The sequence below is a fragment of the Cryptotermes secundus genome, unplaced genomic scaffold (genome assembly GCF_002891405.2).
Source record: "Cryptotermes secundus unplaced genomic scaffold, Csec_1.0 scaffold1500, whole genome shotgun sequence".
NCBI lineage: Eukaryota > Metazoa > Arthropoda > Insecta > Blattodea > Kalotermitidae > Cryptotermes > Cryptotermes secundus.
The window spans coordinates 519,718-538,391 of record NW_019742994.1 but is presented as its reverse complement, the minus strand read 5'-3'; the positions used below and the strand labels follow the sequence as shown (position 1 = coordinate 538,391).

Here is an 18,674-nt window from a genome sequence, read left to right as displayed (position 1 = left end):
ATGTGTGCTGTACATGCACACAGAGCGCCACATTGATCCCTCCTTTTCTTCACTCTGCACCTCCGAAGTATTCTGCTTCCCTTTATTAAATTCCTGTCTAGCCTCGAAGTTCTATAAGTACTGTCAGCTGTAGCAGTGTCTAAGTCGCGGGTTTGGATTGGCAGTCAATTTATTGGATAACTACCAGTCGTAATTACAAGGAATTGTATTTACACTCCAAACTGTTACTGGAACAATAACACTTCAATTCCAATCTTCGTTTGCAGCCTCCGAGATCCTGCTCTTCAATTCTGTCCGTCAGTCCGTTATCTTCGCTATTCTTATAGTCTGGGTCTATGTTGTGACCGACGGTCAGTCGGCGAGTGTACCTTGGAATAAAACACTCATCTAAGGCTTACGACCAGATTTTTATTACTGTCGGACAGTTGCGGGTTTTGTTGATGTGGGGCGCTCTCTCTGACGAGAGGATTGGTCTGTCGTTTGCAATTGCTGCTGGCCTTCTCCAGGGCAGTCATTCTCGGATCTGGGTCTCTTGGGAATCGTGACCATATTTTACTGTTTCAGATGCGAAACTACCCTTTTTGTCGCCTCCTACGACTCCCATGGTCGCGGTGGAGGTATTCGACCCCACTTACACACGGGTTCCTGCTGGTTTTCCTCTGTAAACGTCGGTATATAGGCTCCGCATGGACCATTTAGAAAACACGGCCTCTATTTTCGACGAAACTTGTTTACTGCTCATTGCCTGGCAATAGACGTCTGATATTGTTGTAACGTACTTAGATCGTTGTTTACAGGGCCGTTGCCTGGCAATGGAAAACCCTTTTCCTATTTTTGGAAAATAATTTTTCTTCTCGGGAACGTGTTTACCTAGCTGTTCCCTAGCAACGCATATACATGTTACATTACACAGACGCATCGGCGCAGCGGGAGATTCCAACTGATTGGAAGACGAAAAGGGGATGAAGATAAAGACATTTCCTAGAATTAAAGTTAAATATAAAGTTCCGAATTACGTACTTCAGACTTTTTTCTATCTATTTATAGTATCTGATAACACAAGACATCTACAGTAGTGTCTCGACTACATACCAGACTAGACTAGACTAGACAAGATTTGAACATAGACTCTTTACATATGTAGAAGTAAGCCCACGGACTGATTAGACACTGAAAATTCTATCCAACTTTTGTACCGGGCAAGTTGACTCTAGCGAAAAAGCTTTCAAATTTATTTGAGATACGTCGGGTTCGAATTTCAGCCGAGAGAACAAGATCGTCACTGAATTCTTTTGTGTATTTCCTCAGTCATGCTTTCATAATGCCTCATTTAGACAACTTTCGATTCTTTTCTCATTCTTTTCCAACAGATTGCTCACTAATTCTCCTGTCGTCCAGCGCTCTATTGAGATGCCGGCAGCGTCGTTAAACAATCCATAACATTCCACTGAACAATTACTCCACCAGCAGTGGGGATTCCTATATAAATTGTGTACGTATCCAAATACTTCTCAAATACTGATATCATATGTTTTATGATCCCAAATAACGTTACCTTCAGATATAAAACTATTTCAAAACAAACACAGTTTACAGGCATCAGATTATTAGCATACTTTATACAATTATTTCCAGAGCAAGTGATGTCAAACTCGTAGTAATATTTGTCAGAAGCAATCTCAAAATATATCTCTCTGGCCTTTTGGAGCGTAAAGTAACAAATTTACATTCCCACCTCAGACATTAGCATGCATGACGCACGTCATGGAGAGGCGCAACATGTCAGTGACACTACGGGTGCACCATTCTCCTCTGTCTCCATTGCTATAGCTGCCATCTGTCTTCAGAAAATAACACTGCGCTCACAGCCCACGTTACAAACTAACGAATTTCAGAAGAATATTTCTAACACCCGGACATATTCTGCAGGTTCTGACGATGGTGTATGGCGCTTGGGATTACTGGGGTCCTGGGCTTTGTTCCTTGTCTGGTATTATGAAGAACACAGCTTCTCGGAAACTCTTCCCTGACGCAGATGAAAAGTTGAAGAGGCACCTACTCTGCTGTATCTGTTACAAGCAGGTAACACTGGATCCAGTGACTGAGGCAAACTCTTCCTAACGGAACCAACAGGCTAAGTGCTTTCCACTCTTCCACCTGAGGAAGGAAACAGATACAGTTTCCGACACACTATTTACTTCAAAATGCCGGACGGTGGACAAAATCCAGAACTCAGTAATCGCGAAGGTATATAATTATTTCTGCGATATTGTCGTTAATAGTCAAGTTCGTTGCTGTGATTCCTGTTTGGATTTTAAGGGTAATACTACTACAAGTTTCTCGTAACTTACTCCTCAACTGTTCCATTGTCTTCAGTCACATCCCACACTCTCGTAACTTTACAAATTACGTTGTAGTTACTACGATTTTGGTCTTCTTTTTAGATGTTTATTTTGTTCTTGTCAACACAGAACTACAATTATAAGATGAATTTGCTGTCTAGGATATGTTGCAGCACATGTATGTCATCTTCCATGGCAAGAATAACATGAAAATTATCTGTAGTGATGTACACATCCGACTGTAACCAAATATGGGTCCTCTTTCCTAGCTTTGCAGTTTGTGTCCTATAAATTATTCTCGGTCCGGTCTAGAAAACAGAGATTAACGGCCGTGGGAATCCGTTGCCCTGACCACGCGACACATTCTATCCGCAAGGACTGGCACTAACTTCACCGACAAGCGGAGGTCGCTCGGTCGGTAGAGTTCGCTTGTGGACTAAAGGCCAAGGAGGAGGATAAATTATTCTTGGTCGCCATGTGCACGTAGATGCTCACAGCGGTGACTATGATTGTTATTGTTTTGGGAATGTAACGCCGTGTAGTCTGCAAGATATTGATCAAAATTCTGAAGAATATTCTGCCTTATTATTAAGGTACACGAGAAAGCCGAGCATGATTAGGATTGGAAGAATGGAAAGGATATTAGGAAGATGAGGCGGAGAGTCGGATGAAAGTCCTGGGAGTGTATGGGGCCACTGTTTTCTTACTCAGTCTCTCCTGACATCCCTACACCACCCACTGGCTATTCAGAGCCACTGTTTCTCTCGGCTCTCCAGTTTGGTCAAGTTGCTCTAACAATGGCCGCGGATTCTTCCATTATTCTTCTTGCTCTGATTGGTTTCTTCAGGGTTCCTTACCCCTTCCTCCCTCTCCACATATTCTCTACGCTCAGCTTAATCTTCTACCCTGAAGATGGAGACCGAACATCTGTCCTAAGCGTCGGAACATATCTACTACGCGACGCGAATTCTCATCCCAGAATACACATAGCGATTAACTATAGGCCGGACGGCAGAGGAATTAGAGTTCGATCCCCTGTAGGGTTAGGAGATATTTCTTTCCTTCACGACTTACAGACCAGATCTGCGGCCCAGCCATCCTCATATCCAGTGGGTAATATTGACTCTTTCCCCGGTGGTAAAGCGGTCGAGGAGTGATGCTGACCATTCATCTCCACCCAGTAGAGCCTCATCTCCACTCCTCCGTGGGTCCACATGTCATGGTGCTTAATTAAGCACATTGAAAGCTTTTCCTTTGTATAATATTAAGTTCTCATTGCTACTGGCAAATGACAGACTAATATGAATAAAATTTCCGTCTGATGCTCGTAACACTTCTATGTCGATGTGCAGTATGGCAGGTTTTACTGTGTTCACCTCTACATTGTGTCTTCTTATGCGCTGTCTTCCTCCACTATGTGTCTCTCCCCACTCCGCAGTTTCAGCCGTAAATGCTTCCACAACTTAACTTCAGCTGATTTCAACAGAACTCCTCCTCCGGGTTTAGTAGGACCAAGCATTGGGCTTCATAATCTTGTAGCTTTCAGAAAATTGTAAATGTAAGAAATAAGTAAAGCAGTCCATGTAACAGTCCGTGAAAGCCCATAGGGTAGTGAGACATTTAGACTCCCACACATTCTAGACAGTCGGCTCACAAATGGCGGTAAGGTTGTCAGTCTTAAGCGCCGGCCGCCTTTTACCCCCCAGGAAGATTCCTGGTACTCCTTTCTGTTAGAGGCTCAGTCAAACCCAGCGCCATAGTGCGGCTGGAAGGATTAAATAAATTGAAGAAATTCACCTAATCGGGACTCGAATCCGAGACCTTCCGTCTTGTAGCATAGTGCCTCAATGAACTACGCTACCGCGTGACCCTTTTCAGAATATTGTACAAAATATAAATATTTCGTAAGCAGAATTGTTACTCTGCACTTCTTCAAACCACGTCGTGTTTTCATTGAAACCCGAAACATTACGGGAAGTGGTTCTGTTTCTGTCATCAGGCAAGGAATTGCGGCGCTTCCTTATTCGCAGGGACAGCTAGCGAAACAGAGGTAGTCTCGGCCACTGTAACGGTCACACATTCATCACTAACCTTCAGACTGAGCATAAATGTGCCTCTATTTAACTGAATAATGTATTAACTTTCTCAGTATATAAGTGTATCACTCGATTACTGGATATCGAATGCTTACCCTCATTAGACGTCACAGCTTTTAGCTCAATCAGACCTGCAATATCGAGTAATTCTTAGCTCTACTTAACTAGCCAAAAGTCGTGTTAATAACGAAGTCTCACCAAACAGAGAAAGGATGTGATAATGTGCTGCCTGCTTAGGGTTATCACACATTTCAGTGGACGTTGCCAGATGAGTATTGCGGAATGATGATTAGAAGGAGGAAAGTGAAGGAATTCGGAGAAAAGCCTCCCCCAGCGTCACTTTGTCCACTACGAATCAACGCAGATGAAACAGACGGTCTAACCGTCTCAGCTAAGACAGGCAGCATTATATAGAGTGTCTCATAAATAGTGTACAACATTCGTGAACCTATATTTTCCAAAAGAACAGATGTTATAATTAGAATTATTCCTCTGTCTTCAATGCCGTTGTAAACGCTGTATTGGTTTCATTGGAGATGGCCATTTTGAATGTTCGTGATGAACTTTACTTGCTAAAATATGTTGATAAATTGTGTACACATTTTAGGACACTCTGTATATACTCTGAAACACGGAATCGACTAAACAATCCTTTGCTTTATGTTCTGCACGGGCCCACATCTCAAAACACAGAGATCTTTTCGCGAGTATCGTGTGGAACGGCGGAAATGGGAAGCCATCTTGGTCGCCCGTCCATTTCGTGCAGAAATAGCGCACGATCTTATTCCCGCAAGTAGCTAACCCCATCACAATACACGTTTCGTCATCAACATCGTGTTTAAAGATAAGAGGGGCTTAGGCGTGTTACGAGATTCTGAGCGGATTACGGGTGGTTACAGCTCGAATTGCAAGCAGGTGCCTCAAACGAGAAGTTTCCAGGAAGCTGGAGTTTAAGTCGTGGGGGGGGATCCCGACTCTCGACAGAAACCCTCAAGGGCACACACGGGTTTAGCTTGCAGATTTCTTTGTTGCAACTACACAGCTCGGGCTGCGTCGGGCCGCAGAACACGAACCCTGGCTGTGTCCATTACTGTGATCGGCTGTGTGCAAGCAATTATCATACTGAAGCCTTCTCTAAGCAGCAGAATCTGCTTCAATCACATATAAGAAGAGGAATCACACCCACAGCGGTGTTTATGAAGTCATGCATCTTCTGGGATATAATGTTGTTGTGAGTCAAGTGACGTTTCGGAGGGAAATATCGTCTCCATCTTCAGGGTAAAATTAATACACACAACAAACCATAATGAAGCAGCCTATGGGAAATAACGAACTGTCTAACAGTTTCCCCATGTTTCCTACATATTCTAGTTTTCTACAAAAAGATTGTTCTGGGGTTCAACTACCAATGAAGTCATTGGATTTTTTTTTTCAATTGACCTAATCCTTCCGCCCTCACTATGGCCCTGGGGTTCACTCAGTCTCTAACAGAAGTCAGTACCTGGAAGTAAATAAATAATTTTCCTGGGGAGTAAAGGGCGGCCGGCGCGTAAGGCTGACAATCTTACCGCCATCTTTGAGCCAATTCTCTAGATAATGTGGGACCCTTAACGTCTCACAACCCTATGGGCCTTCATGGCCTGTTACAGGGATAGCTTTACTTTTTACTTTTTCACATGCTTCTTACTGATTTCTTGCTTGGTTTATTCATTGATCCTGATGATGGAGACGACAAGTTCCTCAAAACGTCATTTCAATATAAGAGGGCTACACGGCATTGCAGCCCAGAAGATAGTACGATTCAATTCTTTTTCCTTGGCACTACAGCCCCAGTGGGCCTAGGCCTACCTCCATGAACTTCTCCGGTACGTTTCAATTATCAATTTAATATGCACATCAGGAAAAGAAATAGGTAAAATAAAAAAGGTAATGTTGACCATTTACTTAATTAAGCACCACGCCAGACCGCGCCATAGCAGCGGTTAGTCGCTGGCTTCCCACCGCGGCGGCCCGGGTTCGATCCCGAGTCTGATCAAATGGGATTTATGGTGGACGAAGTGGCGCTGGGGCAGGTTTTCTCCGAGTACTTCTGTTTCCCCTGCCAATCTTCATTCCACCAATTGCTCCACAATCACCCTCACCTATCATCTGGGGCTGGTACAATAGGCCAGAAGTGGCCGCAGTACAAGGGACTTAGTCCCACCCCACTAGCAATAAAAAAAGCACCACGCCATGAAGGTGTATGGGGGAGGAATGGATACATGCATATTTTCTTGACCTCGGGACTAGCTGGAGGTGAGTGCTCAGCTTCAGGCCCCTGCCGCTTTACTTCCGGGGAAAGAGCACCCGATACCCATTGGATAGGGGCTACCTGGGCCCCAGAGTCATTCTGGACGAGGTAGAGAATAGAAAATTCTTCACCCTACCCGGATTCGAACTCCGAACCCCTCGGTCGTCCAGTCCGTAGCGAGTCTCTATACCGATTGAGCTATGGCAGCTGCGAAAAAAGATTAGAGTCCTTTTAATGACATGGCAAAACCGAGCGACTGCACAGATTTTATTGCAACTCGTTGCAACCGACGTTTCGGACTAACATGTGCCCAATTTGAGGATCGAAAAAGCATAATTTTCTTCATAATTCATATCTATTTCTTGCTTGGCATATTCTTCAACCCTGAAGATAGAGGCAACATTTTCCTGCGAATGAATTACACGACGTTATATACCAGAAGATTAAATATTCAACGGGGCGGCTCAGTCGGTATAAGGATGGGCTACGGATAGAACGACCGGGGTTCGATTCTCGGCAGAGACGATAAATTTTTCTTTTCTCTAGAGGGTCCAGACGGATTCTGGGGCCCACGCAGCATCTTAACCAATGGATGTGGGTGACTTTTCCCTGGGGGTAAAGCAGCCAGAGCGTGAAGCTCATCATTCACCCCCATCTAATGCCCAGGTCAAGAATGGTGGAGCTATACCTCCACTCCGCATACGTCTCCATCGCGTGGTGCTTAATTAATTAAGCATAAGAAAAACATTGTTTTACCTTTAATGTAAGGCTACGAGTCTCTACCCGCTCAATCAAATCTAGGAGGGGTAGGGTGTCAGGGCCGCGACCAAAGTGGGGGTGAGGGTGAAGGGGTGATGACTCTGATGTCCAGCACTCTGAAAGTTTCGGGTGGAGGGGCTATGATTATATCCGCCATATTCACAGACTGCCTACCAAACTTTCTACCTTTCAAGAACCTTCTATATCCATGTTTTCAACAAATTTAAACATTTAGCCTACGGAGACAAAGCAAAGCGTCTCTGCCCTTGGAATCAACTCTACAAAGCCTCTCTCGTCACGTGATGACTGTCGTTCGGGCGTCGGTTAGTGGAAAAGCTGGATTCAAGCTGTAACCAATGATACTAACGTCCTACTGATATCAGTACCAGTTCAATATATGAATGAATTAACAATCGAAGACATTTGATAACATTTTGAGCCCAAAAGAAACTGTCCGTATAACGAATCGTTTTGTGCACAAACTTATTATGTTGTATAGAACTTATATGAGGTTCAATCAGATACATTTAGCCGTTCACTGTACCTGGCCTTCAAACATCGTTTTCTGGGCTAGAGGCATATAACAAACTTCATTTCCTGTAGTCCGCAAGCGAACTATACCGACAGAGCCACCGCCGATTGTCGGCGAAGTTAGTGTCAACTTTTACTGATAGAGGGTGTCACGTGGTCAGCGCAACGGATCCCCACGGCCGTTAATCTCGGTTTTCTAGACCGGAGCAGCTATTTCTTTGAAATAACTCCTCAATTATCCTCACGAGGCTGAGTGCATCCCGTTCCAGACCCACTACATATCAGAAAATCTGGCAGCGCCGGAAATCGAATCGGGGACCTCTGGGTCTGTAGCCAGGAACTTTGACACTAGGTGCATAAATGAAATAAATAACAATAACAAAGACAGTTTCCTACCAAGAAATATACAGTCTTCATTTGAGATGTGAGGGTTTCATGGCAGTGAACACTAAAAATGTTTATGAGTTTTTTCTTCTTAGATACAACGCAGTGTAGTCTGTTGAGAGTCAACCGACGTTTCGGAGAAGCATGTTGCTTCCATCTTCAGGTTCAAAGAATAAAGCAAAAAAGAAACCAGCGCGAAAGCTGGTGGGAAACAGAGCCGTAACCACCGCTGAGAGAACCTCAAATCCTGTTATGTTTGTTGTTTTCTACATTGAACCCCATGCAGTCTGTGTCTGTCAAGCTGCCTGACTTTCCCTGCTACCCTGACTATTCAGGCAACAGATTCCTACAAAATGACCGCATTCTCTACCAAACTACAGGGCACAATTCCGCAATCATACTACAGTGTTCCTTTCTATATTCTAGTTCTCTATTACAAAAGTACTTTCACGCTGTACTCCACAAAATGGAGTTTTCCTAAAATGTTTTAATAGGAAAGATTTCGAGGTTACGTGCATATATCTTCAATAAAATTGCACCTGGCTATTAAGTTGTGGTTATCCGGCTAATAGCTTCAAGTTGGATTAGAAATCATTCTCTGGAACATATTAATATAAATACTTGTAATAATCTTTCTATGGCTCTAAAGGTCTTTGTCTAAAGGTCTTGGCCGCTTTTAAATTTCTTGAACTTCTACACAGCCAGTAAGACTCCTTGGACGGGGGATCAGGACGTCGCAAAGGCGCTATCTGCTCACAGGACAGCACAAACACATAATAAAAGCACATAGACATCCATGCCTCAAATGCGATTCGAACCCACGATCCCAGTGTTCGAGCGAGCGACGGCAGTTCATGCCTTAGACCGAGAGGCCGGCTACTGTGCTTCATGCAGCACTGCAGGGCTTCTTGTGTGCTTCAGTACAGATGTACAGGAAGAGTGTAGCAGAATTAGAGACATGTGAAACGCATAAACAATTTTAGTTGGAAACCCTGAAGGATAGACACCTTCATTCCGGAAGCCCTGAGTCTAGATGGGTAAATAATATAAGGGATCTGCAGACGCAGGATGCACGGATGTGAAGCGGGTTGCTTTCCAGCCGAGTAGGGTGGAGGGGGGAGCTCTTGTGAGAACTGTATCAAATTTCCGTGTCTCTATAAGGCAGGGAATTTCTTCACTGTGTCTCTTAGATTCCCAAGAAGGTTTCTTCTACACGGAGTAGGTCAATCAGTTACAGATTTCTATGTTCTTAAAGATATGATAATATAGTAAAAGGTTTATGTGGTGGTGCTACTGCCATGTGTGCAATATGTGACTAGCCTATCACTAGGGTAAGTTCTTGTGCTTGCTTTTAAAAGATCATCATTTCCATGAAACAGGGAAAATTACACGAATTTCGTGTGCTTAATGTGGTCATGACTTACAACATACGAAAACTTACCTTGATGAAATGTTTACAGTTTTTTAAGAATGACGCGATTCTGGACTGGGTGTCTGAGGATAAGCTGCACAGTTTGGAAACTGCTCTTACTGTTAGGAGGACTGCAGAAATAATAAAACAACTTTCTAAAAGTCTGTAGGGAAACTCCACTCGACACTAACTGGTCAATTCAATTTCCGTAAGAAGCAAATGGATGCTCATTCTCGGATGATGGTGCCAGGCCCTCGGACGGTGTAGCGGGAAACGAAGGTGAATGAATGATAAACTACAAAGGATTCAGAAGGAGACGGCCGTGGCCAAGTTCTGGTACAATCGCGAGATTATCCTAGAGACACTGAAGAGAACAATGAATAATTGCAATAAATGAGTGGTGAGGAAACTTTCATACTGTGACATCCAACTGTTTCTATAGATCAATGATTCCTTTTTGTGGTTGAATGCTGAGATCAATAACTTTCCTTACCTCGTCAATAAACCTTTGAATTGTTGCGTTCCCGTTTCGGCTTGTTGGAGCTCCAGCAAGGATGCAGTACTTGTGGAGTGTTGAAGACTAATTTGGGTGGTTATTAACTTTCTATATTTTGTTATAAATTTGCTTCGGTCAGTGTTTACCGATTCTTATGGCATGACAAATATTAACCAGAGTAAGCCTAGGAGCCTTCATATATAAATATGCCTACTGTGAATATCTGAAATAAGACGGTACAATCATCTAAAAAAACAATTACATACTCAAAAAAGGAAAGAAATAAGAAATAATAATACGTAAAGAAGCCAAATATGTAAGTAAAGGGAAATTACGAAACCTCCAACCGAAATAACCGTATTATAAATAACAAAATATACAGAAATAAAAAGGAAGAAAAAAGACAGGAAACGGAGACCACGGCGATGTTTGGTAGAACCGGAGACTGAAATGAAGAACTATATTAAGTTGAAAAATCGATATGTTTTGTGAACAAGGTAATGAACAGTCCGTTCAACTAATAACAGAATTATTTTCAAGAAGAGTAACTGAAAGAACATCCTATACTACGGAGTGGGTTGCGTAGGAAGTTCCAAAATCAAGTTTCTCTGGTCAGTCGCCAAGCTTCTGATGATACTGGCATGTTCAACCCTCCAAATGATCAAATATTTGCACACTGCAGAAGGTTTCACATTGGATCCGTCGAGCAGGTTTCGCAGTAGTTGTCGAAATGTACGTCGTGGAAAAGTGGATTGCACCAGCGACCGGATGGACAGGCAGTCGAGATGCAGAAACACTGTTCGGAAGGGCAACCACATTTCCACCCCCTTACATGCGCCATTCAGAATTCATAACCAAGCCCAGTATGCGCCTCACAGCTCGTTCATGGAAGGCGAGATTTTTCGGGCTTGATGGGGCGTGAGTCTCGGCTGAAAGTGTGCCAGACTGCGCAGTGGCCTTTGTGGCCAGCTTCAGGCACTCACAAATTGTCAGATACTTTGTATACACACGGATATAGGAACAAATGTTTCAGGATTCGATCTTCGCCATTGTTATTTTATGTAACTGTGTAATTTGTTTATCATCAATTGCAGAACCAAACAGATTTGGTGGAGAACATAGCACGCACGCGAAAGGGGGAAATTTTTAAAGAAATTTACTCAAATTCATGATGGGGAAAACCGAAATCTAATGGGAGAATAATGTTAAAACTGATGCTAAAGAAATATATCAGGCTGTTGCACGTATTACCTAGCTCATGACATCGACCAGTGGCGGTAATGTATCTTTGAGTTCCGTAAGTGTCGGAGAATTTGTAGGTCACCTGTTAGCTTCTTGAGGAATCTCCTGGACGCAGTTATCGTTATAGGAGCCTTAGCGCTTGCGCAGAAACAGCGTTGCTCAGGAGGAGGCCAGAAGGAGAGGCAGATATTCTGAAGTTCTTATATTACAGTAAAAAGTAAAAATCGTCTTGGAACCCCATTTCTTGAACTCAGGCTCCAAAGGAATGACAACTATGAATATTTTTCACTAAATTCGATCCCATTCTCTTCACTAAATGCTTTTTATTCTTATCCTGCACATTGCACCCATCTGTTTTACTGCACGCGCCTCTCATTCTCAGAGGTACAGTAGGTTCGGCGAGACATGAGCTATGGCCTTGAAATATACAGAAGCTTTGCAGCCAGAACGTAGGGTGGGGGGCAAGGAGAGCTGAAAGTCTCGAGAGGTGTGACTTATTTAACGTCATGTGTCGAGTTACATTTCAAAAACTTTGGCCCGTTTAAATAAGGCCTGTCACTTTATTGCAGCTCAGATCTCACATCCTACAGAACAAGTCTACAGTGGCAGCGATTGACCATATTTCTATCTCACAGATCTCACATCCTACAGAACAAGTCTACAGTGGCACCGATTGACCATAGTTCTATCTCACAGATTTCACATCCTACAGAACAGGTCTACAGTGGCACCGATTGACCATAGTTCTATCTCACAGATCTCACATCTTACAGAACAAGTCTACAGTGGCACCGATTGATCATAGTTCTATCTCACATCCTACAGAACAAGTCTACAGTGGCACCGATTGGACGTGGCTCTACCTCAGCCTACACTAAGTGAACATTTGCGGAGGTGCAGTACAGCTAACAACAAGAATTGCTATTGAAAGCGATTGTGAAGTACAATTTTCCTGCGATTCCCACAACATGTATTCCTGAGGTCAGTCTTAATTTTATCACACTTCCAATTTTCAGTCTTCGAGATGGTCGTTTTAAACGATATTACCATATTAAATTTTGTATAAAATAATTCTCTTTCTCATTCTACCTACACATCCAGTCCATGAAGCTTCACAGATTTTATTACCCTATTAATCAGATGACTCTTATAAAATACGAAATTCATAGTTATACAATTGCAATTGTACAATTGTACAATATGAATATTAGATTTAACNTAACTTATATTTTATAAGAAGAACTTGACACATATTATTTGAGCGTGGACCTGAACAGGATACAGGATCAAAAATAAGTGGAAAAATGAAATGTGATTGCGTGTGATGAAATTTATTTCATGAACTTTTTAACCAGGTGGTAATATAACTAATTACAGTGAAATAAATTTTAACTTTTAACATTTGTATTTTTAACTTATATTTTATAAGAAGAACTTGACACATATTATTTGAGCGTGGACCTGAACAGGATACAGGATCAAAAATAAGTGGAAAAATGAAATGTGATTGCGTGTGATTGTACAACTGTGTTCGTACACCTGAGGATGACCTCTTGAGGTCGAAACATGTAGTGTGACAGTAAATAAAAAAAACGTGTTGTGTGGTCGGTAAAATTAAATCTAATATTCATTAAAATACACAACAGGATGCAACAAACAATTAAATTGTACAATATCCTGCATTGCTAATTCCACATCCTTCTTAGGTTCAATAATTTTCCTGAGTTGGTAATCCGTATATACCCGTATATGATAAATTAAGTCTTCTTAATTTATCAGTTAGAAAGTGTTGTGCTGAAAAATATACCTCGACTTTTTGGCCGACGTCCAAATTCTTAAGCTCCCTAAATCCGAAAAAAAAGAAGAGCCTTCTTTGAATGCCGTCTGTATGTGGGCCTCGCCAGCGCCTGAACAGACTCTATTCATATTCGGTACTCAAGAATGTATCCATCATTATTCGGCGCCCGGTNCCGCTTGTCGGCGAAGTTAGTGCCAACTTTAGCGGATAGAGGGTGTCGCGTGGTCAGCGCAGAGAATCCCCACGGCCGTTACTTCTGTTTTCTAGACTGGAGCCGCTACTTCTTTTAAATAGCTCCTCAGTTATCCTCATGAGGCTGGGTGGACCCCGTTCCAGACCCACTACCTCTAGAAAATTGGTAGCGCCTGGAATCCAACCTGGGACCTCTGGATCTGTAGACAGGAACTCTGACGACTAGATCACAGAGGCGGTCACACGTTTCAAATATTACACATAAATTAATTCTTCTAATCACACGTTAAATCTTCACATGCCAACTTCTAGTTCTCTTCTCCACCCTAGCTCCAATTCGCTCTGCTCGCGTGCTTTCGCCGCTACCGTTATTCACTCGTAACTGCCCTGAACTGGACTGAACTGGCATCTCAGTTAACTTCTCTTATAAGCAGTCTACACAGACACCACGGAAAACGCCTATTATTGTAGACGTGTTTACAGTTCCATTGTTTAGAATCGGATTTAATAACACCGTTCTAGTCTTGCTTAGGGCGGACGACGTAGAAAACACAGCTTCCACCATTGTTGCGTAACTTAGCAACGGATTGTTTACGAGGAATTTGTCTTCGCGGGAACTCGTTTACCAACATGTTGCCTAGCAATGTACATGTGTACATGTAACAGTATACTACTTAACGTCTCTGCGTCGATTTCTCGGTTGAATTAGGGACGCTGTCAGTACCTCGGGCCGTGAGACGTCGAATGGCACGATGAATCATGAATGAAGAACGGGAAATTATTTGGAAGGAAGAGGCAGTGTCCTAAATGGGTTACTAATCCGGATTTCGCCTCGTAAGATCGACGAAACACAAACAAAATCCTGATGTAAGGATAGCTAGTATCCTGAGCGAGATTCGAACACAAGACCATCCCAAAACTAGTCTAAAGCGTTGCAACCTGCCCACCAGTCTCGTAGTACCAATCATTGCAATCAATTCCCCCCCCCCATTTCAATCATCCTACGAATGTCTGCTCTCCCCCCACCATCAGGCTGCTTTGAAGAGGTCTGTTGCCCTGAACACTTTATACGTCTACACGGCCAAAACATTTTACTTCCCAAATTTACACAAAGACGCCCTTTATCTACACAGCCCATTTCACATAGCAGTGAAACATCTATTCAAATGTTGACAGAACTGTTTCTCTCTAGTAATGCCCAACATTCTGCCCGCAGGTTAACACATTTTCAGAAGCTGAACAGAATATTTCGTTTGTCTCTGCACTCCCTTAGACCACAAAGCACCCAGCAACTCGAGTTTCTCTACCTCCGCCCCTTCATATAGTTCTTTGAATTATGTTTGTTTTGTGTATCAGTTTCTCATGTTACGTCTTTCATACTGTTATTCCCAATAAATGAATAGTAAATCTCGTTAAAATGAAGGAAAATGTCTGAGAAGAGAAGGGAAGATAATATTAAAATAAATCTTAGAGAGGCAGATTTGAGGGACCGCCTCTGTGATATAGTGGACAGAGTTCCTGGCTACATATCCAGAGGTCCGGGTTCGATTACCGACGCTACCAGATTTTCTGAGAAGTAATGGGTCTGGAACGAGGTTCATTCAGCCTCGTGAGTATAATCGAGGAGCTATTTCAAGGAAATAGCAGCTCCGGTCTTAAAGAAACGAGATTAACGGCAGTGGGGATCCGTTGCGCTGACCACGTGACGCCCTCTATCCGCAAAAGTTGGCACTAACCTCACCGACAAGCGGCGATCACTCGGTCGGTATAGTTCGCTTGCGGACTACAGGCCACGGAGTTCTTTTAGTTGTATTTGTTTCAGGTAGGTTTGAGGAATTTGACTCGAATAATATGACAGCACATAAAGTAGCTTCGGTTTCCATAGAATGCGAATTTATTGACTGAGAGAATATTAGTTTCTTCGGCACTTTCCAGCAGGATTTCATCAACATTACTGCCTTTACATATATGTTCTCCACTCTCGCTCTTCATGCCTGTTTCACCTTCCTTACCAGTTAAATTAATGTACAGGAATAGACGTCATATTAAGAGAGAAACAAAGAACCTAGCAGAGCAAAGGGTCTGGTCCTAAGAATCTGATTATTGGTTTGTACTGTTACAGAAATTTTAAAAACACGAGAATCGATACGTTAACTTACATCTTACGTATGGAGTATGATCATTATCATACAAACATGCAGCAAATCTACGGCCATACTATTAAAGTTATATGTTACATAATTCTGGGCTGTTTGGTGGCTATTACAAAGGTATGCATTTCAATAGCCAAGCACTTGCCTTTAACATTAGAGTCTCACTGAACTAAGCACGGATATGCCAGTAACCGTGTGAGCACTCCAGTGGCTCAGTAACGCACTTCAGTACCGAGTTCATGAATACTGTATCTTACACAGTCGGAATCATGCAGGAACTGTATACACAGGAGCAGAACCTGCCTCCTCTGGCTGAGTCAAGAGCAGTCTGAGTTGAAACGTCGACGTTTCGTAGGAACATAACCCCTCCAACTTCGGGGTCCAAGAATAAGTCAAGGAAAAAAAAACTGCAGAAGAAAGTGATTTCTTTCTTGACTTTATTTTATTCTGGAGGTGGGGTGAGACTGGGTCCACTTGGTACGCCGACTACTAATGGACCTAATGTAGTAGCCCCCGAATTTGGAGCATTTATTGGAATAAGAATTGGCATGGGAAACTGAAGTAAGGTAAAGTAAGTTAAGGTGAAGTTGTCACTGCACTTAATTATTTAAGCACCATGCCATTAAGACACGGGGGAGTTGAGGTATGGCCCCACCATTCTTGACCTCGACACAAGATGGAGGTGAGTGATCTGCTTCATCCCTCGGCCGCATTAGCCCTGGGGAAAGAGCCCCCAGTATCCATTGGATGAAGCACAATAGACCACTGCAGGTTGCGGTGCAAGGGCCGAGAAGGCCCACCCCTTATACATTCATTCTTTCCCATTCGATAGAAGACTGGGTGGGTCCCAGTACCGGTCCGGACGCTATAGAGAAGATAAAATCTTGACCCTGCCGGAAATAGAACCCCGACCATCCAGAATGGAGTCCGTCGCTATACTGACTGTGCGAACCCGGCATTCAGCTAAACCGAAACAGTCGGAGGAACCTGTCCCAGTGCTACTTTCATCACAAATCCCATAAAATCCTTTACCATGAAGCTGGTTACTCATCAAGTAGCGTCACTAGTTCTGGTGCTTCAATTTGTTAGGATGTTCAACGCACACCACAAACAGTCAATATTTGCACCAGTCAGGAATGTTTTAAATTAGGTACGCTGAGCGTTTGCCTCGGCTTTCTCACTGTGTGGTTTTAAAAGAGGTTTGTTTTAGTGATCGGTCTGAAACAAAACAGGGAAACCGCACGCTTCATACAGCGAGAACTACTGGTTGACAGGGTACACAAGACTGCCATAATGAATAAGCAGAACAAATAAATTTCTATCTCTCAGTGAAGGACATTCTAAGAAACCACATCCGAAGAACGACAGCTTTTTCTAAAACAAATTTAAAAATGAGGATAAGTACCGTTTATTCTGATTAAACAGCAGCGAAATAAATACTAATTATATTTAACTGGATGTATGTTAGTAGTTACACATTGCCACGTATAGGGATTGTCCGTGACTTATAAGATGGGTTTTGGATTGAATGATTGGATTTATTAACACCTTATACACACCTGTAGGAAGTACAAGCAATTACAGTGCCGTGACTGATCTACAGACTTTACAGTTTACCGGTGCACACACACTAAGATTCTCAGTCTTCAGTAGTGGTATCCTGGAAACGGATTTATAACAGTCTCACTGTAACTTCAAATCACACATGAAGTCTTCTTTGCACGGTCTAATTCCTTTCTTATCATTTCTTCTCAGTCATCTTCAACTGCCATCTGCAGAGATCAACCCAATTCTACGCTGTAACTGCCAGCTTCGGAAATCGACTCAATTCAACTCCTCTGCTCCCAAGTTCGTATCCTGGGAGGCTGGAGTCTCGAAACTCAACTTGACTCGATAACGGCATCTCAAAAGGAGTCTTCTTCAAAACCGCTTCGCGCGGGCCAAGCAGAAAACCTCTCTATCGTTAGGAAGGCGTGTTCACAGGGCCGTTGCATAGCAACGGAAGTTACTCAATTGTTGCTTGCGTATCCGTTGCCGTAAGAATATGTTTACCAGTCGTTTCCTAGCAATGAACGTCTATTATGACTTCACTATTCCAGCGTTCAGGCTTCGTGTCACAGTATGAATGCCTAGCCAGATCATTTGAGAATTCGCTTCATACATTAGAAGGAACAGCATAGGGCAGTCCTATTATTATTAAGCTTCAGCGACATCTTTAAGTAATAAGTCGAGATTGAAATTCAGCAACTGAAAGTACAGAATTACAGTGTTGAAGGAGGACAAAGTTGGCAAGTAGCTGAACTTTGGACACGATTCTAAACTGAACAACGAAAAGCACGGCTAAACACAACCTGTTCTCGTCACAGGACTTTTACTCACAGAATTACCGGAGGCAAGGGAAGACTAATGACAAGCTGCATGCAACTGTTTGTATCGCACAAGTGCTGAGTGGATAATAAAAAAGAGTTCATGTGAAATTTATATTTTATCTTGATGTAATATTTCAAAAGCTGTAGGCACGACTGCAACGCGGCAGGTGGCCAAGTTCTAACGAGAGGCTTCTGAGATGAACATAAAATCAGATCTGTAAACTAACATAGTCGATACAGCAATCCCATGTCAGTCACTAGGGAAATCTTCCTGAAATCACTGCGGTTGGCACGACTTAGTCCTTATTGGAGACTGGAGGTTAAGCGCATCAAAGCCTGACAATTCCTTCATTAAACATAATATGAGTACACAGAAGTATCACAAAAATATGGGTAGAAATAATTAAGCAGGAAAGCGGAGAACCGTTTCCAGAAGCCATTACAACCCTAGCCTTCATTCGATTTATATTTCTTGGTGTGGAAGGCACAGATTTTCCCGTCAGTACACAATGACGGCAGGTAAATAAAACCAAATGGGCCTACTACAGGCGGGAAAACTGGGCACATTGGGAACCTTTACTAACAAAGGCGGGAAAAGTGGACACATTGGG

The 18,674-nt window shown here is 42.8% G+C and overlaps 1 protein-coding gene across 1 annotated transcript in view; it reads right to left on the bottom strand.

The window, feature by feature from the left end:
* LOC111873675 overlaps positions 1–18,674 on the bottom strand; it is a 613,974-nt gene that overhangs the window by 160,700 nt on the left and 434,600 nt on the right. The window lies entirely within an intron of this gene.